Below are 23,399 nucleotides of genomic sequence, written 5' to 3'. Positions count from 1 at the left end.
CTGTTAGAGAGGCCGGGCCCGGGACTACTGTGCCTGGAGCACCCTCCTGATGGCGGACCTGGCAGGAATCACAATATGAAGCTATCTGAGACCGCCTATTTCACTCAGGAGCAGGGGACTCTTCTCTTCCAAACAACCATGCTCCCAAGTGTGTATACGGGTCAGTATGGGAGAGACAGGACACACTGTGCCTTCCCTCATCTAAAGAATATGTCATTGTTACATAGGGCTGGGTGATATCATGTTGTGATCACCAGGAAATAACTGCTAATGGGCTGCATCATTTGAAAGAGGAGACAGTCCTCTTGCAAATAGTGATGCCATAATGCTTGCCGGCATCATTATAGGGGTGAAAAGCCATGAAATACCCTCCCACCCATATACTATTTATTTACTTTATTAACAGTTTCTTATACAGCGCAGCATGTAACCAGGCAATAACAGGCATAGAGGTAGGAAGACCCTGCTTGCAAGCTAACAATCTATAGGGAGAGTAAGAATTGATACACAAGGACAGGTGTTCAAAATGGTTTAGCCAGATTGCAAAGGGCTGGATGATGTAGGGGGGTATTCAGTTATCTCCAGCAATTTCGGAGCTATAAAATTTACCCCCTGCGTATTCAATTGCGGTCCATTTTCTTCCATTTTAAGGTATTTTCGCCAATACCTTTTCACTTTTTTTTTTAGTGAAAAGGCATTGGCAAAAAATGCCTCAAGATCCACATATTATTTGCTCCTGCCGAATGTTTCACCTAGGCGAAAAAAAGGCCCTGCTACTGAATACCCTGCATAGTCACACAACAGTATTGGCCAGGGATCAGGAGGATGTGGAGTGAATACAGACAAAATATGAGGTTATATGAAGACTGTATAGAGGAGATGTACTTGAGTAAGATAGGATCGGTATGTGACACATCCCACCCTGGGATGTGGAGAACAACCATATTGCTACTGGTACTAGGGCTGGTTATTCCCAGAATGAGCAGACCTCATTTTATTGTGAGCCTGACCCTTCTGGAGAATCTACAGAGGGAGGGAGACACCAACAGGAGCCAGCACCCTCACTACATCCTCTGTATCCCTGTCTTCTAAATCCATCTCACCTCATTGCTACAGCAACCCTGATAATCTCATTCACATCACTCCCTTAGACTCTCTCCCTCCCTCCTGTGCCCTCCAGAATGCCAGATCTGTCTGTAATAAATTGGTCCCCACCCATGACCTTTTCATCTCAAATTTCCCTGCATCTCCTAGCCATCACTGAAACTTGGATTACCCCCTCTGACACAGTTTCTCCCGCTGCTCTCTCTGCTGGGGGTCTCACATTCTCAACACCCCCCTACCTGGGGGTCGCCACGATGGTTGTGTTGGGCTCCTACTACCCTCTAGCTACTCATACCACCAGAACCATCCCTTACATTCTCTACATTTGAGGTCCATGCCATACGCCTCTTCCAACCTGTTCATCTTCGAGTAGCTGTCATTTACCGCCCTCCTGGCATGCCCTCCAAATTCCTTGACAACTTTGCTTCCTGGCTTCCTTATTTCCTCTCTTCTGACATTCCCTCCATTATCCTAGGTGATTTCAATATCCCTATAGATAACCCAACAAAATCACCTGCTTCTAAACTCCTTAACCTCACTTCTTCTCTTGGTCTCTCCCAGCGGACCTCCTCCCCCTCCGATGTGAGTGGAAGCTCACTGGATCTGGTCTTCACTCACCGCTGTGATCTTTCTGATTTCTCCAACTCCCTGTTCCCCCTCTCTGACCATCACCTGCTCACTTTTAACCTATCTCTATCTGCTTCTCCATCTTTACCACCTAAGACTACCATCACATCAAGCGTAACATTGAGGCTATTGACACCACTTCTCTATCTTCCCTGTTCGACTCGCTGCTCTTTCCTATTCTCTCTCTTTCTTGCCCTGAACAAGCTACTTCCCTATACAATGCATCTCTTACCTCTGCTCTTGACTGTCATCCCAGCAACCACTATTCACCCTCGCAGATCGACACCTCAATGCACCAGATATCTGCAAAAATGCTCACGTACCGCTGAGCAACAGTGTAGGATATCACGCTCTAAGGCCGACTTCCTCCAATACAAATTTATGCTCTCATCCTACTTTGCTGCCCTTACCCTCTCTAAACAATCTTACTTCAAAAACCTCATCTCCTTCCAATTCTCAAACCCCCGGCGCCTCTTTGCATCTGTCAACTTGCTCCTCTGCCCATCCCCACCTCAACTCCCTTTTTCACTTTCTGATCTTGACTTTGCCACCTACTTCATATCCAAAATTGACTCCATTCGCCAGGACATAACATCCCACCAGAACCTGAGCAACCACCCTCCTCCGTTTCCCAACCCCCTCTCTCCTTCCCTCCTACCAACTCTGACATCTTTCTCCCCTGTATCTGGAGAGGAAGTCATGGTCCTCACCCCCCTCCACCTCCTCACTTGACCGTATTCCCTTCCCCCTTCTCCGCTTCCTCTCTTCTTCTGCCTGTTCCCATCTTGCCCATCTACTCAATTTCTCACTCTCATCAGGCACTGTCCCTTCTGCCTTCAAGCATGCACTTGTCTCCCCTTTCTTAAAAAACCTACCCTTGATCCAACTAATCTCTCCAACTACCGACCCATCTCTCTTCTCCCTTTTGCCCCAAACTCCTTGAGCGTATGGTCTACAACCGCCACACTTTCTTTCTTTCTTCCCACTCACTGCTTGGCCCTTTCCATGCTTATTTCCATCCTCAGCACTCCACTGAAACTGCCCTCATGAAAGTCTGCAATGACCTCCTTGCTGCTAAATCCAGGGGCCACTACTCTCTGCTTATTCTCCTTGACCTCTCTGCTGCTTTTGACACTGTAGACCACCCTCTCCACCTGCAAATCCTTTACTCACTTGGTTTGCATGATACTGCTCTCTCCTGGCTGGCCTCCTACCTTGCTGACCGTTCCTTCTCTGTCTCCTCTTATGACTCCCCCCCCCCCCCCCCCCCACTTCCTCTACCAGTAGGTGTCCCCCAAGGTTCTGTTCTTGGGCCTCGCCTCTCCTTTTCTCTATCTACACATCCTCATTAGGTGAGCTCATTAGCTCTTTTGACTTAAAATATCATCTCTACGCTGACGATACTCAAATCTACCTTTCCTCCCCTGACCTCTCCCCTGTTCTCCTCTCTCGTATCTCCAACTGTCTCTCTGCTATCTCCTCCTGGATGTTCCAGCGCTTTCTTAAACTTAACATGTCTATGACTGAGCTGATCATCTTCCCTTCCTCCCGCATAACCTCACCTCCCACAATTTCATTATCCATTGATGGCACAACTATCTCCTTTAGCCCCCAGGTGCGATGTCTTGGAGTAATCCTTGACTCCTCCCTCTCCTTCAAACCACACATTCAGCACCTCTCACAAACCTGCCATTTCCATCTCAAAAACATCTTCAGGATCAGACCCTTTCTTACCCAGGACGCTACTAAGACCCTCAGCCACTCACTGGTCATCTCCAGATTGGACTACTGCAATTTCCTCCTATCTGGCCTCCCTCAAAAATGCCTCTCTCCACTCCAATCTATTCTCAATGTGCTGCCCGTCTCATCTTCCTCACCAAACGTACTACATCCATATCCGCTCTCTTGCAGGACCTTCACTGGCTACCCTTTCCATTCAGAATCTAATTCAAGCTTCTCACACTCACCTACAAAGCCCTCACCCATTCTTCTCCCTCTTACATCTCTGACCTTACTTATCTATCTTACATTCTCACCCGTCTTCTTCGCTCTGCTAATGCACGCTGCCTCTCCTACCAACTGATTACCTCCTCCCACTCCTACCTACAAGGTTTTGAACATGCTGCTCCCTATCTCTGGAATGCTCTACCTCTCCCCATTCGACTCTCCACCCAAAGGCGTGCGCACGGGGGGTGCCTGGTGCGCACAGGCACCCCCTAATATCCGGCACCCCCCCCCCCCCCCCCTCAACACACGCCTGCAGCTGCAAGTGATCGGCGAGCGTGGCGAAGTATTCCTGTGTCCTCCCGGCGGCTCGCTACACCCGCCAGCTACATCTAGTCAGCAGCACTGGTTGACAGGGGGACAGACATGCCGCAGCACCCACTACCGGAACCCACCGATAAATCAGTCTGCCAGGAAGGATGGGGGACTCAAGGAAGAGGAGGGAGCAGTCTATGGAGTGGCCGGTGGCAAGGAGTGCTCAGCGGCTAGCGCACCCACGAGTAATTGTATTATATATGTAATATATAATGTGTTTGTGGGCACTTTGTGGTGCATATTGCATTGTCTGGCGCTCTATGCGTCTGCGTAGCCCATGTATGCGTTGCGCCGGCCCTGGTCTTTGTCTTCTAATTAGCTGATCAGTGTTACTTATATTCAGGTCATGTAATGGTGAGATTTGGAGGTTAATGGTGCGATTATCTCTGGGTTCTGATCAGAGTGCTACTTGTACAGGGTGAGACAAAAACAAACTCCTAAAGGTTAGCAAAAAAAGCATTGTAAATTATATTCAAATTTAAGTACATAGGGGGTTATTCAGAGATGAACACAGATTGCTGCATACTAGATTAGATTGCAGAAACATCAGAACTGAGGTTGACCTCTGGCTGTGCTGTCAGGTGGTCAGCGGCCATTTTTTTTATCGGTGTGGCTGAGTGTGACTTCATGCAGCTGCCCAGAAAACGCTACTACCCACCCTGAACCCGTTTTCCCAGTGCCGTCCTCGCAACACCCACAGCCCCCACAACGCCCACCACTGTCAATCACATTGCGTTCACATTCAGGGATGCAAATGCAATGTGAATGGCCGTGCAGCTACTGTGCGGCCACTGCGCATGCACAGTTTGCCGCTGAATTACCCCCATAATTTAAAAGTGCATGAAATATCATTTATTTTCATTTGGTTTTGAATATGATGGGTCTATTTACTAAACCTTGGATGGAGATAAAGTGGATGGAGATAAAGTACCAGCCAATCAATGTCTAACTGCCATGTCACAGGCTGGGTTTGAAAAATGACAGTTAGGAGCTGATTGGCTGGTACTTGAACTCCATCCACTTTAACTCCATCCAAGGCTTAGTAAATAGACCATTATAGTAATTTTTTCAGTACATTAATGGTTCTTGGTCGATGTTTGTAGATCTCAGCTTTCTTATGGCCCGGTGGCTGTGTAGAGGCCTTTCATGAAGCTGATGAGGACTGTTTTCCACCCAATAATGAAAATGCTGCTTGTTAATGTATCCAGACAAATGAATTGACCTTCAACAAGAACTTGCAGTGATAATGCCTGAAATGACCCGCCAAGTGATGTGAAACCTCAGAGATCGACAACAAATGTGAAAGCCACCGTCTGGAAAATATCATATTCAAAACTAATTGTCTAAAATGTATTCGATGCACTTTTACATTATGCACTAAAATTTTGAATAGCATTTACCATGCCTTGTTTGTTAACCTATTATTACTGCCACTATTGGACATGTTACTGGGCATCCAATCCCCTAATACATTTCTGTTATCCATTTTTGAGCTTGCATAGATAAAAATCAAATGACAGTGGGTATAAGACTGTAATAGATAAATATCGTTACTTGTAAGCAAAAACTATTACAATAATAATACTGACATAGGGGTATATTCAATAAGTGTCGGATCCATTCCAACATGTATTTGTCGGAATGGATCCGACAAGCCCTATTCAATAAGCGGCCAAATCTAACTGTCGGATTTGGCCGTTCCCTCCCGTCTGTGCTGCTGCTGTAAGCAGCTCCCCGTGTGTGAGATCACAGGGAGCTGCTGAAGGGAGGCACACATGGAAGCGACAAGGAGGGTCATTCCAACCCGTTAGCATGCTGTAGTTTGTCGCAGCGGTGCAAACGGGTCGGAGCTGCGCATGCGCGGCGGCCGCATTGCGAATGCACGTCTTTGCACAGCGACGGCTGTCAGGCAATATACAAGACGGCAGCTTTCGGCATCAACTGAATACACCCCTTATTGGAGGTCATTCTACTGTAGAATACGGTTATCTTAAACGTATACTGCCCTGCTTCTCTTGACTGGAGAGATTTTGGGGTAAATTCACTAAAGGTTGATTTTCGATCGACTTTAAAATCCATTTAAATCTACAGACATTGACGGGATATCTGACTGCTAAATCCGCATATTTATCATCTGTAGGGTGTAGATTGTAAGCTTGCAAGCAGGGCCTTCCTACCTCTATGTCTGTCTGCTTTTACCCAGTTTTGTTCTATTACTGTTGTTCTAATTGTAAAGCGCAACGGAATATGCTGCGCTATATAAGAAACTGTTAATAAATAAATACTGTAAACTTCAGCTGAAACCCGATATCAATGTCCGTTAGATTTTGCAGGTGTAAATGTCAGTTTTGAATCTAGTAAATCTTCATTTTTCAAAATCAACCAAAATTGATATTTAGTACATAGTCCAGGTTTTAAGTTTATCCATGCTTGGCCACAGGTGACTTAATTAGCACCTCAGTCAATGTGATTTAACCATATGTGCTGAGCTATGGATATACCTAAAACCTGGACCATTGATGTGCCTTGAGGGCCGCATTTGAGAACCTCTGGCTAAGAATCTGTGAGCCTCTGTACTCTGGGTAGAGACTGGCAGGCAGGCATATGTGTGGCATATTAATAATTGGCGGAACTGCTCTGAGGCATATTATCAATTGGTGCACTGCCGTGTGTCATATTATGAATTAGGAGTACAGATCATAGTTGCCTACCTTGCAGCACCATCCTCCGGGAGGCTGCAACATGGTAGGCTAATGGGGGCGTGTCCGGTGGTAATGTGGGCGGTCTGGGGGCATGGCCGACTGGGAAAGTGAGCGGTCCGGGGGTGTGGCAACATAGTCGCGTCATCGTAGCTCCGCCCCCACTAGACTGTGCAGAGAAAACAAGCACTGTACTGTGGGGGGGGGGCGGAGCTACGATGACGCAAATCTCGTCATCGTATCCCCCTCAGACCGCCCACTTGTTCTCTGCTGTGGGCGGCCGAGGGGGAGTGCGGGGACTGCCAGCAAAAGCGGGACACTTGAGCACCTTTCCGGGGGGCCGGGAGGGCCATATCTGATTTTCGGGAGCCTCCCGGCCTTTCCGGTGGGGTAGGCAAGTATGGTACAGATGTGTCGCATGCTATAAGACGTGGAGGCACAGTTTAAATACAGCATGTGCATTAACCCTTTCACACAAGTCCACATGTATTAAGGCCAAAAACATGTTTTTGATGAACGTGAAAAGATTGAAAGAGTTCTACTCCTACAGAAAGAACTATGAATCCTGCAGAAACAATCAAACTGTTGTGTTTCTTATTACTGGGGCAGTGACAATAGTCACTGCATTGGTGCAGTAGAATGACTACAATCAGTGCATTTGTTTCCAAGCCCTAAACACAGATTTTAATATTTCCAAACATTTACTGTTTTACATTATATTGCTACATGGAAGAGAAAAGGGGCCTCTGGTTCTTGTAAATTATGCAGGACATCAATCTTCCTTCTGGCTACACATCCTATAATGAAGTAAGACATGTTAATTGGCATCAAAATGGTTCTTTACTGTTTATTTATATTTTTTTTAAAGAAAGAGAGAAAGGGCCGGATATAATGGTCGCTCGAGATTGCTGGAGGTGTGAACTTGGAAATTTTTTTAAAGGGGCAAACACTTACAAGGCAAAACCATGCCTTGTAAGTGATTGCCCCTTTAAAAAAAGTCAGAGATCGGCCGGCATCTCGCACTTCCGTCGATCTCATGCGTCATTACATCCGGCCCAGACAGAGAGAGAGAGAGAAGGGAAGAGCAGAGAAGAGCATAGGTGAAGTTCACTGCTATCACGGTACAGGAAAACAGCCAGTTATATAGAGCAAAACAGAAATGAGAGCATGTACACACAGTTGGGACAGCAGTTGGGCCAAGTATGTCCTTCTTGTCAACACACTTAAAAAATTGTGTATGACCGGGGTACTCTGCGCATGTAAGTGAAGCCCTACTCCGCTCTGTAAAGTATCTGGATTTTAGGTCGACAATAGAAAGGTCGACAGTCAATAAGTCATAAGTCAACACCAAATGGTTGGCAGTCAATTGGTCGACACAGTTAAAAGGTCAACAGGGTCAAAATGTTGCCAAATATTTGGTCGACAGTGAATAAGGTTGACAGGTTAAAAAAGTTAACACAAAACAAAGTGGACAAGACTTCCGCTTCTGGCTCCGGCATGTGAGCAGCGCAGCGGGTCAGCTCCTGCCACACGCCGCCGATATCGCTATTTCACGGCTCCCAGAGCCTCCACAAACCGAGCCCACCAGCAGCGGAATCCCCGTAGCACAAGGGGATTTATATGGAGAAATTCCTCAGCGCCTCCATGCCCCTCAATAAGAGTAAAACAGCCGGTAGGGGGGAATCCAAGATGGCGCCCGCCATAGCGCCGGGTGCAGCAGGGACCCCTGCACCCAGGAAGAAAAGTGATGAAGCCTGCGCCTCCCCTCTGGGCTCAGAGAGATCGATGGAGACATCGGGGAGTGAGTATACTGCATCCTCACCCACTTTGCAGAATGTGCACACAGACACTGTTTTGCCTGCACTCACCACACCAGTGACGTATGGAGACATGGTAGAAGCTGTGAGGGCTGCTATAGCCCCTCTTTTGGCTGCCCAGACAGCTGACATTGCTAAACAGATTGATTCTCTTACTAAAAGGATCCATAAGTCTGAATGCCAGGTCGGGGCTTTATTTGGAGATGTTTCAGATTTACAAGTGTCCCATGCTAAACAAGTTAAAATGCAGCAGCAACTATGGCTGAAGATTGACGTTCTCGAAAATTGATCACATCGTAATAATCTGAGGCTAGTGGGAATACCAGAATCACTTAAAGGCACAGAGTTGATACATTTTTTGAAAGTTACCTTACCTTCGCTACTGAATATTTCTGAATCATGCTCTGATATGGTGATAGAAAACATATTTAAGACACTTAACTATTTGCATATGAAGCGATTTGGTCGGCCTCTCGACGACACCGTGACCTTGTGTGGCAGGGACAAAAGATAATGGGGGTCATTCCGAGTTGTTCGCTCTGTATTTTTTTTCGCATCGCAGCGATTTTCCGCTTAGTGCGCATGCGCAATTTCCGCAGTGCGACTGCGCCAAGTAAATTTGCTATGCAGTTAGGAATTTTACTCACGGCTTTTTCTTCGTTCTGGTGATCGTAGTGTGATTGACAGGAAGTGGGTGTTACTGGGCGGAAACTGGCCGTTTTATGGGTGTGTGCGGAAAAACGCTACCGTTTCTGGGAAAAACGCGGGAGTGGCTGGAGAAACGGGGGATTGTCTGGGCGAACGCTGGGTGTGTTTGTGACGTCAAACCAGGAACGACAAGCACTGCACTGATCGCAGATGCCGAGTAAGTCTGGAGCTACTCAGAAACTGCTAAGAGAGGTGTAATCGCAATATTGCGAATACGTCGTTCGCAATTTTAAGAAGCTAAGATTCACTCCCAGTAGGCGGCGGCTTAGCGTGAGTAAATCTGCTAAAAGCAGCTTGCGAGCGATCAACTCGGAATGACCCCCAATGCTTTTTCAAGGCTATTCGGCTGAGCTGACTAGGGCTAGAAAGGAATTCTCACCAATATGCACCCATTTGGCGGCGGCGAAAGGGAAGCAATTTGCGCTGCTGTACCCTGCACGTTTGCGCTTATATGATGGAAACTCACATGTTGACTTTACCACAGTGCAAGACGCAGATGCCTATCTTAAACAAGCTACTATGGAAACATGCCATGATAATATGTCCTCTGCAGCGGAAGGAGATGGAATTTGAACTTTATTAAGACTCTGTCTATTCTGATGTTGTTTCAGTAATTTCGGCGGCAGTGGGCCGGATGAAAGGCTCAACACGCTGAGTGTTGCTCGCTAAGATGCTAGCAATCCCGGGAAGTCTGTTTTATGCTATTACAGGGGTTCCATTGGTCCTTAGCGGGTCCTCTGTTACCCCTGTCAGGAAGCATACTGGTTCTATGTTTATTATTAGTTTCTGTTTATCTGTTAATTTGTCTATCCTTTCCTTCTCATCTCCCCACCCCCTCTCAAGAATCCCTTCTGGTCTGGTGGTATTTCTTGTTCAGACACTCCATAACCATATTGGTCATCAATACCTCAATATGTACTACTGTTTAGATACACACTTGACCTGTTGTAATGTCTATACTTAAAATTGGGTCGTGGAATATAGAAGGTGCAAATACGTAGAAAAATGTTGTTATATCTCAACAAACTAAAGATTAACCTGATTTTTCTTCAGGAAACGCATTTACTAGAAAAAGATGTTATTCGTTTTAATATACTAGGATGGACTGTACTGGGCTCAGCCTCTTGTTCATCGAAGACACGGGGCGTGGCACTATTGATCAAAAGAAATATTGCTCATGAAGTGTTTTCTACTAAAGCTGACCCTGAAGGTCGCTATCTTCTTTGTGATACGAAAATAGCTGGTATTAGATATTTATTATGTAATGTATACGCTCCCACAGTGGCGTAACTAGAAGTTTTTCTCCCCCAAGCCCAAAAATTCTTCGGCGCCCCCCCCCCCCCCCCCCCCCCAATCCCCCATCCCCCTTAATTGGCACTATTAAAGGGACAAACATGCGCGCGCACCACCAACAAGGGGGCGTGGCTTTGTTGGAATGGGTGTGGTTTTGCATAAAGGGGCGTGGCATTGCAGGAAAAGACTTCCTTATACCCCAGTTTTGCAACCTGCACGCCCAGACGTTAGCCACCACAGGAAAGAAAAATAATCCTGATTCATGCCCCTTACATTATTTGTCATTTTTCCTCCTTATAGTAATGCCCAGTATACATTATGCCACATACTGCAATGGCCCTTAGACATTATTCCACACACAATAATGCACATGACACAATATGCACACCATAATGCCCCTGACACATTATGCCACACACCGTAATACCTGTGACACATTATGCCACACACCGTAATGCCTGTGACACATGACGACAGGAATCGCAATGCCCATTATACATTATGCTACACACTGCAATGCCCCTGATACATTATAGCACATACAATGCCTGTGACACATTATGACACACACTGCAATTACCCTGAGACATTATACCACATACCACAATGCCCGTGATATATTATACAACACACAGTAATACCTGACACATACCGCAATGCCCGTTATACATTATGCCACACTGCAATGACCCTGATACATTATACCACATACCACAATGCCCGTGATATAGTATACAACACACAGTAATGCCTGACACATATAACGCAATGCCCGTTATACATTATGCCACACTGCAATGACCCTGAGACATTATACCACATACCACAATGCCCGTGATATAGTATACAACACACCGTAATGCCTGACACATTATGACACACACCGCAATGTCCATGATAGATTATGCCACACACTGCAATGACCCTGAGACATTATACCACATATCACAATGCCCATGATATAGTATACCATACACCGTAATGCCTGTGACACATACCGCAATGCCCGTTATACCCTATGCCACACTGCAATGCCCCTGAGACATTATACCACATACCACAATGCCCGTGATATAGTATGCCACACACCGTAATGCCTGTGACACATACCGCAATGCCCGTTATACATTATGCCACACTGCAATGCCCCTGAGACATTATACCACATACCACAATGCCCGTGATATAGTATGCCACACACCATAATGCCTGTGACACATTATGACACACACCGCAATGTCCGTGATACATTATGCCACACACCGTAATGCCCATTACACATTAAGTCCTACAGTAAGGTTTCTAATTACTTTTAAATTACCTGCTCGTTGCTAGGGGTTTCATGCTCTTGGTTCCATGCACGGTGCCAGGGGTTTTCATGCTCAGGGTGTCATGCTCGTTGCCAGGTGTTTCATGCACTGGGTGTCATGCTCGTTGCCAGGGGTTTCATACACTGGGTGTCATGCTCGTTGCTAGGGGGTAGTGCTGTTGCTAGGGCTGTGCTCCCAGTGCCACATATGTCCCCAGTGCCAGATATTCTCCCACGGTGCCAGGTACTCACATGCCCCCAGTGCCAAATATAGCCCCCCCCCCCTAGCGCCACATATGCCCCCAGTGCCAGATATTCCCCCACAGTGCCAGGTGCTCACGTGCCCCCAGATCCAAATATAGCCCCCCATGTGCCAGGTACACATACAGTGCCATATATGCCCCCTCAGTACCCCCCCAGTGCCATATATGCCCCCTCAGTGCCATATATGCCCCCTCAGTTCCCCCCCAGTGCCATATATGCCCCCCCAGTGCCATATATGCCCCCTCAGTACCCCCCAGTGCCATATATGCCCCCTCAGTGCCATATATGCCCCCTCAGTGCCCCCCCAGTGCCATATATGCCCCCTCAGTGCCCCCCAGTGCCATATATGCCCCCTCAGTGCCCCCCCCCGTGCCATACATGCCCCCTCAGTGCCCCCCCAGTGCCATATATGTCCCCTCAGTGTCCCCCCCGCGCTCCCCCGCTGCTATGAAGGAGGGACAAAGAGGGCACAGCGCGCGCCTCTCCCATGTCCCTCCTGCATCTCCGTCGGCTCTAATAAAGGAAGTGCCGGTTCGTGAGCCAATCAGAGCTCACGAATGCCACTTCCTTTATTAGAGCCGACGGAGATGCAGGAGGGACATGGGAGAGGCGCGCGCTGTGCCCTCCGTGTCCCTCCTTGCAGCAGGGAGGGAGAGGAGACAGCAGATTGACATGCGGACGAGCATGTCAATCTGCTCTAAATCAGTGGCCGCCCCGGCAGCCCCTCGCCCCCAAGCCACCGCGAGGGCTGCGGAGGCAGTAGTTACGCCACTGCGCTCCCAATGTTTATTCTGTTAGCTTTTTTCAACTACTTATAGCAGAACTGCAATTATTTGGTAACCTGCCTAACGTGGTATGTGGAGATTTTAACTTGATTTCTTCATCCTCATTAGATAGACAAAATATACCGAACAGAAGCCGTCGCCTCCCGAAGCTAGGTATTCCAGCCTTCATGAGGCGGCTACAGTTATTAGATGCATGGCGCTCCTTTCACCCGACTGACAAGGTATTTTCATGTCTCTCCGCAGCACACCATACCCTCTCCAGGATAGATTATATAATTACATCTATTTCCTAAAATAAGACAGGTTGAGATGGAATCGATATGTCTATCAGATCATGCTTTACTGTGGGCGGTGTTGCCATCTGGGATAGACAATGGCCCATATAGACAATGGAGGTACCCCTCTGGTTTGTCACTGTTATCAGACTTCCAAGACAAGGTGGTGAGTGCATGGGAATCTTATAGAATGAATAATTCGGCCATGTTGGAAGACAAACCAGCAATCTATTAGCAAGCCTCAAAGGCGGTTGTCAGAGGGTCCATAATATCTTATGTAACAGCTCACAGAAAGGCTTTATCCCTAGAATATGTAGAGACGCAACAAGTACTGACGTCTACTTACAATTCTTATCATGCCCATCGAACTGCTGCTAAGAAACAATCATACCTTACAGCAAAGGCACATTTTGATGCAATACTCACTAAGATGGAAACAGCTTATTCGTTTTCAAAAGATGCACAATTTTTTAAGTTTGGGAATAAAACCGGTAAGCTGCTGTCCAATTTATTGAAGGGCCAAAACCCCCCTATGGTTGTCCACCCCTTAGTGTTATCTGATGGAAGCAAGACTGCCTCTAGTGCGCAGATTGCGGAAGTCATGAAGGACTTATATGAGACTCTCTATGCACATACTGATGAACGCCCTTCTGGTGCTGCTGTAGCTGATTTTTGGGAAGGATTGGATGTCCCCCGATTATCACATTTAGCGGAAGTATCCTTAGTTTCTCCTATCACTGAGGCTGAGGTTCATCATGCAATTAAGGTGTTAAAACTTGGTAAAACCCCGGGACCAGATGGCCTCACGGCGGAATATTATAAACTTCTTGATCAACGTATTACTCCGGTATTGACAACACTGTTTAATGATATATTAGATTCTGGTCGAATGCCTATACACTTTAATTCAGCCATAATCAAAGTCCTACCTAAACCTGGAAGAGATCTTAGTAACCCTGGATCATATAGACCCATTTCCCTCCTTAATCAGAGCTGTCTTAACAGCAGTGTAGGCCCCTGGGCACAGCTATGCACTGGGCCCCCTACCCATGCTCCAGCGGTAGGGGTGGGAGGAGCTATCAGCAGCAGCTTTGATGTCCCGCGGGCGGTAGGGGGTGTTCTATCTTCTGCTCAGCATGTAGGACCTCAAGCAGTAATTTCTGCTAATTACTCCTTTACTGCACAGATGGGGCTAAACTGTAGAAGGGGGCATTGGGCTGAATGAAGAAGCCCTGGTACATGACTTCCAGGATGGTAGGGGGTGTTTAATACATAGGGGAGGGGTGCTAGTGGAGTGGGCTTTATATTTATAATTTTCTGGTGGGAGGGCAGCTTGCTTGACTGCAGATATCTCAAGTTCCTGAAAATATATTTCTTAGCTTTGAATGGGATAAAAAAAACTAGAGAGTCCCACCTTTCAGAAGCTTCTGGGGACTTGGGGATCAGAGTTCAGGAGCCAGAGCAATTCACCAATGAAAATATAAAACTGCATATTAGGCATGTGGAGCTGGAGCAGGGACCATCTGCTGGAAGGCTGATATATCTGGTTCTGGGCATAGTAGAAACAAGCTGCCAGTGTCCAATAAAAGGGGAGAGTCACAGCTTTTTGCTTATACCCTTAGAAATACTCTAAATCGGACAGAACCTGAAATATCGGGTTGGGAAGAGCAGTTAACAGGCTTGGATGGGGACCACTGATTTCAAGTCGGATATCTTCGGTTCCCCAGGACCGATTTTAAAAAATCTGGTACCCCTGGAAAGAAGGGACCCCCAGCTATCAGCCTAGGGACCTTATTCTCTTGGGGCCCTTGGGCAAGAGCCCATTGAGCCCATACGAAAAGACGGCCCTGTCCTTAATACTGACTACAAACTGCTCACAAAGATTTTAGCTAATCGTTTGAAACTATTTCTCCCAAGTATCATACATAGTGACCAAACTGGATTTATTATGGGTAGGACTTCTATAACTAACATTAGACGGGTACTGTCTGCTATTTATGACTCTTCAAAATCTACAGTTACGACAGATAGGGCAATTATGTCCATGGATGCTGACAAGGCTTTCGACATGGTGTTGTGGGAACATCTCTATGACACCATGTCGAAATTTGGATTCCCTACTAAATTCATAGGATATATATCTACTTTATATTCTGACCCTTACACTCAAATATCATGCAACGGCTACTTAACCCAACCAATCACCATACAACGCGGCACCAGACAGGGTTGCCCATTATCCCCACTTCTCTTTGCACTTGCACTGGAACCTTTAGCCCTTTCGTTACGCCAATCCCCCCTGTTCCGTGGTATTGTGATAGGAGATATAGATTTACGGGTGGCACTATTTGCAGATGACATGTTGCTTTTTCTTTCCAACCCTTCCCATTCTTTACCGATTATTTTTTATATCATAGACAAGTTTGGCGAGTTATCTGGCTATAGGATTAATAGGGACAAATCTGAGATTATGCCAGTGTCTGGTAATCTTGCCTTTTTGTCTACTGAGACTGATTTTCGATCCATTAAGGTAGTGCGGTCTCATTTCAAGTATTTAGGAGTGCACATACCACTGGCCTTGTCCTCTTTGTATAAGGTCAAATTTTCCCCTCTTCTTGACGCAATCTCCAAATTGTTTGAGGCTTGGCATCTACTGCCTCTCTCACTTCTTGGAAGAGTGGCAGTGATAAAGTCAATAATATTTCCTAAAATATCTTATACTATGCAATTGTTACCTATTTCGTTAGCTAAAGCAGATATAAAACGTCTTGACACTATGATTGGTTGTTTTCTATGGGAACCTAGAGTGGCTAAAGCCAAGTTGTGCCTCAAACGTAAGCAGGGGGGACTTGGACTTCCTGATTTTCAGTTATATTTACATACTTTTTTCTTCCGATATATCATAGATTAGTTGTATGAACGGAGTAATTTTGTGATATATAACTTGGATTGTGCATTGCTAGCGCCTTATTCTAATGCGTTACTTCACACCCCTAAGAACTACCTACCTCCTCAGTGTTGGGTAAATCCGATGTTTTCTGACACCTATAGAATATGGCAACTGATCAACAAAAAATTTGTGAGACACCATGGTTATTCTAAGCATGTTGCGCTGTGGGGAAACCCAATGTTTTTACCTGGTATGACAGAGTCTGCGCTACTCAGACTTAGACATAAGGGCATATGCTCTACTGCAGATGTTTTTGACCCTGGGGGGAAGATGTACACCTATTTGGAACTACAGGATAGGTATGGCATCTCCGCTAACACCTCCTTTGCGTACTTTCAAATTAGACATTATGTACAATCCCTGATTACATCCCCTGATACCCGATCGACCCCAAATTCTTTATCTATACTTATCGATCTTCTTAAAAGTATCCCATATAAAGCTAAATACTTGTATGAGGACCTCCTTAAACAATCATCTCCTAAGATATGGAGCAGTTTAGAAACTTCATGGCGACGAGATCTTTCCATTTCCGAATTTCACACACAGGTATTGGCCTACTATGATAAGGCATTGAAACATTTAAAATCTTCCTACCTGCAGGAAATACATTTCAAGACGATACATAGGGCTTACACCTCCCAAGCCATTTATCACAAACTACACCCTGATTCCACTGCTCACTGCCTAAAATGTAATGTAACCTGTGCTGGTCAACATTGGGACTATAGCAAAGAAAGTAATACTGTCACATTGGATCGCAAAGACTACCCCCTCAATATTAGAGCTTAAAGCGTTACTGATAAAAACTTTATATATGGATAGACAAACTGCTCTACCTGACCTAGAAAAAGGAGCTGTTTTATTTTATAGAAAGTGGGGTCCTTATATAGACACTCTAGACAATATCGCCCAAGCACGGATCTTTAAACTCTTTGATAAGATGAATTGGTGGGCATATCGATGTATAGATAAAGGCTCTAATGTTTAATGCTCTTAGAAATTGAAGAAGTCTAATATATATTTAGTTTTAGCTCTACTATCTAACTGAAAATGTTCTACTCCTATTGTGAATGTTGATCGAGCTCCTTTAGGTAGATCATATCTGCTTTGACACCACCGGACCAGATCGCCCCCCCCCCCTCCCCTCCTTTTCCTTCCTACTATTTTGTTATTCATGTTTGATATTTGAATGGTTATTGTCATCGTATGTTTCTACTAGAAAATAACCAGAGTGACATGAGACAGATGTAGATTCTCTTAGACAATCTATCATAGACAAATTGGGACCGTTAACCATAACGAGATGTTGAAGTACGGTATAATTTGAAGCAACTAGGTACTGCTCGTTTCTGTTTCATGTATTCATAACTCATTTTTCATTTCCTTACACAAAAAATGTATTGTCTTACTTGTGTACCTTTTGTAATATTTGTCTTGATGTTTCTCTCTGGCAAAAACTCCAATAAATATATTTGGAAAAAAACAAAACAAAGTGGACATGATTTTTTCATGGTTTTTCAAGATTTTGAGGGTTAGGCTGTCGGTGCCAGGTTCTTCGTTTGTTGTGGGCACAGGACTGAGACCACTGTCAGAACTGTATTAATGATACTGGATAGGAAAGAGAGAAGAGTAATACTAGGCTAAGGGACAGATATGCTACCTGACTATGACAGCTACAAAACTGAAGCCTAGAACATTAGAGAATAAATGGTGCTTGATGGTTGTGTCAGGGACAGAAGATAGGATGTGAAAGGAACCACCAGACTGGGTAGTAGTGAATGCGTGAGCACTTGGTGCTAAGCAGGGAAAAGTGCAGATAGTACTGGAGAGCACTTTTTGGACTTTAGCAAAATTTGCAATCCTTTGAATCACATGCTGGGGGCCACTGCCCATCACAGCCCTAATTACACCAGTGTGCTTTTCTGAAGCAGAAAAGCACACTGGTGTAATTAGGGCAGTGAGGTCAATGGCTGGTAAGGCACTGGTTAGTATTAGAGCCAGATTTACACAACAATATAAATGGTGTTGACTTTGGACTATAAAAATTCTTAGAATAACACAAAGATGATATGAATAATCCAAAAATTATATTTATAAATTATTCTAATCCTTTTTATACTCAAAACTCTGTAGTGTACTGGAGTATGACCGGTGAGGCTCTGCCTACCCTGACTGCACGTCACTGAATTAGGGAAGGCTGAGAACCAAACTGAATAGCAGAAACAACACGAGAGCACTACCACAGTGCTTGGAGATGGACACGCGGGTGTAGTACGGTATGCCGGCGCTCGGGCTCCCGGCGACCAGCATACTGACGCCGGGAGCCCGACCGCCGGCATACCGACAGCGCGGTGAGCGCAAAGGAGCCCCTTGTGGGCTCGCTGCGCTCGCCACGCTGCGGGCACGCTACGCGCGCCACACTATTTTATTCTCCCTCCAGGGGGGTCGTGGACCCCCACGAAGGGGAATAGCTGTTGGTATGCCGGGTGTCGGGATCCCAGCGCCGGTATACTGTGCGCCGGGATCCCGACATTCGGCATACTGAAGACCACCCGGACACACTGCTTATAACAGAGTAACAGGTATTACAGGCTGGTAATGATGTGCACCTGATCTAGCTGTTAGCACTGAGGGCCCAATTCAGACCGGATTGCTGCTGTGGGCTATTATCGATTGACTGCGCATGCACCTCAATATGCGCGCGCATCACCAAACAACAGGCATCGCCAAACAGCGACAAGCTGGTGCCAAAATTTCGATTGCGCAACCATTCACAAGCTGATTGACATGAAGAGGGCATTTGTGGGTGGTAACTGACGTTTTCTGGGAGTGTTAGGAAAAACACAGGTGTTCCCAAGCATTTTCTGGGAGGATGTGTGGCGTCAACTCCGGACCTGATCAGCCTGTTCTCATCGCACTGTAGGAGTAAGTACTGGGCTGCGCACAGACTGCACACAGTAGGAAAATCATTCGGTGATGAGTGAGGTGCGAACGGATTTACAGCTGTCTGAGGGACATTTTTGCATGGCGTACAAATGCGATCGCACACTTGCACGGGCAAATTAACACTCCCCTTGGGCGGCAACTATCTGATTGCAGGACAGCAAAATTAGCAGCACAGCGATCAGGTCTGAATTAGGCCCTGAATACAATGAAAAATGCAGGATTCTGGAAGCCAAAGAAGTAATTGCACCTACGGCCTTAGAGCCTAATTCAGACCTGGTCGCTGCAGCGGTAGCATACGCAGGCTGAAGGCCAGTGCAGTGTGCGCACGTGCAGAAGCCGCACTGCACATGTTCACACAGTGAGATGCAATGGCATCTTACTTGTGCAATCGCCTCTGCCTGATTGACAGGCGGAGGAGGTCGAGGGCATGTTGGCGGTGTTGCGGTGGCATTGGGGGGGTGCAGCCCGGACAATAGAGGCGTGTCTGGACCATTGCTGGGTTGGGTTGCGATGGTTGCGCGACATCACACACAGCCGCTCGGCCAAAAACATGGCGGGTAGCTGTCTGAGGGTTTCTTAGCAGGTGCGAAAGCATTGCTGTCGTGCAAAGCTTTCGCTTGTCTGTGGGGTGGTTGGGCAGGACCCAGCATGCAGGGCGGTCTTGCCCTGTTCTTGGCGCCCCCCCATGTAAAAGATTTTGATCGTAGATGTGCGTTTTTTCGCACATCTACGATCAGGTCTGAATTAGGCCCTTATTCAGAGCTTAAAGCAGCTGCTGCATTCAGTCTAAAGGCTGGGGTTAACCTCTATGCAATGCAATAGAATTGTGATCGCATAGTGCTACACATGTTGGGTGGCCTTGCCCTGTGCTCGGCGGCCCCCAACATGTGAGTAGTATGGTCACAGATTTTGCTGCGATAGCATAATCTGCAACCATCTCTGAATAACCCCCTTAATGTGCTCAGTGGAGTGTGCACATGGCACGCAGCAGTGAGTAACTGATAATGGGACACACTGCTGAGCTGGAGAGTATAGGCTGGATGATAGGGCCAGATTAAGCCATGTGGGTGCTTGGGGCATTTAAAATAGAGAGGCTCTGGTGGAAGTGGTGGTGGGGATATATTAGATTATACATACCTCCCAACATGACCCATTCCAGGAGGGACAAAATGCTCCTACCTGGACTTCCCTCATAATATATGATTGGTGCCACTTGTGTTGAACTATTTAATTGATAAGAAAGGTGCTTCAACACAGGTGATGCAGTCATAACTTAAGAAGGAAGTCCAGGTAGAGAGCATTTTGTCTCTCCTGGAATGGGTCATGGTCGGGATGTATGGATTGTGTTCTTGTAGGGCAACAAAGACAACATAAACAACCTTAAAACACACCTAAAAAAATAAAATCTTGTCACATGCAAGAATAGCAGTAGTCTCTGTACTACTTCCACACTGGGACAAGGCTCAGGAGGTTTCTCTCTAGACCCTCATTAGATAACAGGTAACACAGGAACCAGACACCCAGGCTGGGAGAAGAAGCTGGGATCCCTGTGTCACAGCTCTCTCCACTTTCCTATCTCTCCTCTGGTCGGAAAGCTTTATCAGTGTCTCATAAAACCTGATACTCCTGTGTCTCTGCCTGCACTGCAAACTGTCCTGCTCGCATTTTGGCTGCTTGGTTCTGCTGCTGCATAAGAGGGAAAGCAAGTGATGTTGGTGTTCTCTGGCTGGGGTGCCCATGACAAAGGGGGCCTAAGGTACAGTATTCCCCCTCTTAGTCTGGCTATGTAGGATGATATACAGTGTAATGTACAGTCTGAAGTAGGAGTCAGCTGTCAGAGCTGCTGAGCAGGAAAAAGAATATTCCAAGATTCAAGCTGAACTAGCAAAGCACAGGTGACTGGGAATGGTTTCTATAGGGCAGTCTGTGCCTGGCTTGGACACTGAAGTCATGGGAGTAGTAAGGTCTCTGTGACTGGCTGCAACAGTGTCATCTGACCTCAGGCAAGATGGCATTGCCCATGCAGAAGGACCATTATACTGTACTGAAGTAAAACAAACATGGACATCATGAGATGACTGGCCAGCAAAGACATGCTAGCCAGTGAATCAACAGTGAAGGCTGTGGTAAGAGAGTTAGAGAACCCACATGGGGTTGGTTAGGGTTAGGCACTAGGGTAAGGGTTAGGGTTAGGCTACCATAGGGGACAGTTGTGCTGGTCATACACAAGGTTGATATCGTGTAGGAATACACAATTTCAATGCCTCATATGATGCATCCTGTGCACATCATGCATGTTTTGGGTGCGATGCAATGCGTGGTCCCGCAGGCCTAACGTCACATCCTCTGATCATACGTGCAACCCATATTATCCGTCGTTATTGTATGCACATCGTACCATGTTTTAGGCACATACAATGTATCGTATGAATTTGAGTGGCACATTTTCGTTAGCACATAGTGTGTCACTCGTGAGGCTGGGACTGCCAGTGAGCTGCTGGGGAGTTCAAGGGAAATCATGAGACGTGATGCGATCCGATTCGATGCGGATCGTCCTGATGTATGACCATCATTTGGGTTAGGCTTTCAGAGGGAATGGTTAGGGTTAAGTACTAGAGGGAGGGTTAGGGTTAGGCTAAAATAACAAAAAAAATAATGTCAACCTATTGTGTCAACCATGTTTTGAACCTGCCAACCTTTTGACCATGTTAAACTTAGTCACTGTGTGTGAGCCAATCATCTGTCAACCATTGACCATCTGGTGTCAACCTAGTGATTGTTAACCTCTACAATTATGTGGTTCCCTACATTGTGCACTGGTGGGCAGGGCCAGGATGACCTCCCACTTCCCTAGTGTTTTATGCTCTCTGACATCTATAAGAGGTCCTTGAAATTTGGAAGTCTCGTGGATATTACTGAAAAGTGAGCAAATAGGACTTAAACTTGTGCTTATGTGCTTTGGAAACTGTTGTATAAAAATGTATCTTGTCAGATTAGGAGACGTGAAGAGTAAAGATAATGTAGAGTAGACTTACTGTTTCCATTATACCTGACTTAAATTCCTTCCTAGATAAAAAATTGTAATTTAGTTTTTGGGCCCATGATAGATATTGAGCTATAGCTTTGAAAGAAGTTGTTTTCCTATGAGTTGGTAATAAGTATTAAATAATTTATTGTCGGTTGCTTGGCAGCAGATCCGGGAGGTTGTGCCGAGCTGGAGCTCCTGTGAAACAACAAATATGGGCCTTTGAAGAGAACAAAGGACCAAAAAAGGAAAACTATGGGCCTTTTCCTGGGCACACTTGACAGGATTGAAATGATGAAATTATTAAAAATTAACTTTTATTAATATATACTTAAGAAAAAACGAGAGCTGGCATTAGTGTTTAAAGGACATAAATATTTGCCAGTACCAATGTACCTGTTGTGGGCAAAATCATATTAAAGATGCGCGAAAATATGAGGACACTCATCCGTAAAGAAATTCAGGCATATCCTCCATAGAAAGGAATTTAGATGGATGAGGTCACTCCCTCGATTCCGATATAATATGATAAATACTATTGACCTAAGATCAGATTGATGTGATGAGTCCCAAAATGCTTAGGCTGTTGGAGAGTAAAATACCTACGGTACCTAGTATTCCCTGGTGGTTCCCCATCCAGGTACTGACCAGGCCCTGCAGTGCTTGGCTTCCAAGATCAGACGAGTTTGGGCATACTCAGTGCGGTCTGACCGTAGGTAAACTTTGTCTCCTAGGCGCACCGTTTTCCGATTGTATTGGAACCCAAGATCAATCACAAATTGAATAAATGTTGGATTGTATGTGGTCAGAAATGAATGATGGTAATGGTATAATAAACTTAATGGATTTTAGTACTGGGAAGTCTGATCGGCAGTGTTCTGATTTCAGACAGTAATTCTGGCTATACAATTACGAGATAAATAATACCAAAAAATAATAATAAAAAATAACACAAGCCGATAGATTTTATGCCAGAATGGTCTGACCAATAATGATCTGAATTCAACCATCAAATGCTGACCGTGCAGTCTGTAAATTTGACACTACAAAAAAACACACAAAGGTGCTCCTAATCAGCCTAAGTAAAAAGAGGGTTTGATAATGTCCTCTCTGAAATGCTCAAAAACAATAAGAGAAATGTGTCAATAGTATGGTCATTGTCAGTGACATTCAATTAAAGCGTATATGGTAATAATCAAATGCATTGTCCATTGCATGAGGGTTACTCCTCCCCTATCCTTATCCAGTAATAGTGTACAAAAAGGAAGAAGAAGC

The 23,399-nt window shown here is 45.8% G+C and overlaps 1 pseudogene; it reads right to left on the bottom strand.

Moving 5' to 3' along the window:
• Positions 1-22,723: 22,723 nt before the first annotated feature.
• On the bottom strand, positions 22,724-22,842 carry LOC134939092 (5S ribosomal RNA; annotated as a pseudogene).
• Between the last annotated feature and the right edge of the window lie 557 nt (positions 22,843-23,399).

This window comes from Pseudophryne corroboree, chromosome 6, assembly GCF_028390025.1.
Source record: "Pseudophryne corroboree isolate aPseCor3 chromosome 6, aPseCor3.hap2, whole genome shotgun sequence".
Taxonomy (NCBI): Eukaryota; Metazoa; Chordata; class Amphibia; order Anura; family Myobatrachidae; genus Pseudophryne; species Pseudophryne corroboree.
The sequence above is the reverse complement of the archived record's forward strand: the minus strand, read 5'-3'. Positions and strand labels throughout refer to the sequence as shown.